The sequence below is a fragment of the Varanus komodoensis genome, unplaced genomic scaffold (assembly GCF_004798865.1).
Source record: "Varanus komodoensis strain SLA01 unplaced genomic scaffold, ASM479886v1 scaffold4, whole genome shotgun sequence".
Taxonomy (NCBI): domain Eukaryota; kingdom Metazoa; phylum Chordata; class Lepidosauria; order Squamata; family Varanidae; genus Varanus; species Varanus komodoensis.
The window spans coordinates 44,768,379-44,769,700 of NW_025335941.1; positions in this window are offsets into that span (position 1 = coordinate 44,768,379).

Consider the following 1,322-nt stretch of genomic DNA (forward strand, 5'->3'; position numbering starts at 1 on the left):
ACTTGCACAAATGTAGTTGTCAAGCGCATGTGCAATGGAAAGATTCAGCTGAGCTCTGCTAGTGCTGTTTAAGTTTCTGGAATGGTCCTGTTGGATACTGTTCCAAACTTCCATGTATGCCATCGAATCTCCTTGCAGGAGTACAAATATGCTGAATAAGATTGAACTTATGAATGTAGTTAGTCCCTGGATAGATAATTTTCTCTCCATGCTGCTGCAAAATTTCTTATAAAATTATTATTATTAATTTCAATTCTATATTGCCTAAAAGCTGAAGCTTTCTTGGTTTACAACAGTTCATAAAACAGATAATACAATAAAACGGACAATACAACTTATGTTTGCATTAGTATGGACAAAACAGTTCCATTGTACTGCAATAGCCAGTTGGTGAAGGAGTATAATGCAGCCTCTATATGGTAACTGGAAATAGCAACATTTGTCTTAACTGACTCCTTCACAGGAGCAACAAAATCCAAATTGGATGGGGCCACCAAACAAAGCCAAGCACATATTTTTGGAATGGGTCAAGTATTAATAATCTGATGTGTGTCTTTGAACACTCCTCGACATCATTTAGCTATAAGTAGATGTACTATGAGATTTAAGGATTAGGCCCCGCTTGTTTCATCTTGTTTCTAGAAGGAAGGGGGTAAAGAAGTGAGATCTGAGTGGACTTTTCAGTGGTGGCTCCATCATTGGAACTCTATTTCCAGGCAAATGTAGCAAGCTGGTTCATGTCTGAAATGACTGTGGCCTAGGGCCTAAGATGTTGGTCATGGAATTTACCAGATGGGAGACAATCCAGTACATAGTTAAACTATGGAATTCACTGCCACAGGCAGTAGTGGTGGCCAACAGTTTGAATGGCTTTACATGGGCTTTGGAAAAATTAATGGGGAAGGCTAACAGTGGCAGCTAGTCTTCATGGTTATGTGCTACCCGCATGCCTGTGTACGACAGCTGGTGGGGAGCCTGGTAGGCAGGCGCTGTCGTACCCTTATCTTGCTTGTGGGGTCCTGTGGGCGGCTGGTTTGCCACTGTGTGAACAGGATGTTGGACTAGCTAGTTTGCTGGTCTGATCCAGCATGGCTTTTCCTATGTTCTTGTAATATTTAGAAGACTAATTATGACCGCTCATATAGGAAGGACACTGGAGGCAGAATGAACCTAGATGTCTATATTCGTAAAACATATGGATTATGTGTTGACTTTTAACTGATCATCTTGACTTTCTTGGCTTTTGTTGTTGCCACGTAGAGCAACTTAGAGACCCAGTTGGGCTAAGAATATGGGATATAAGTTTAGTAAATGAAATCTGA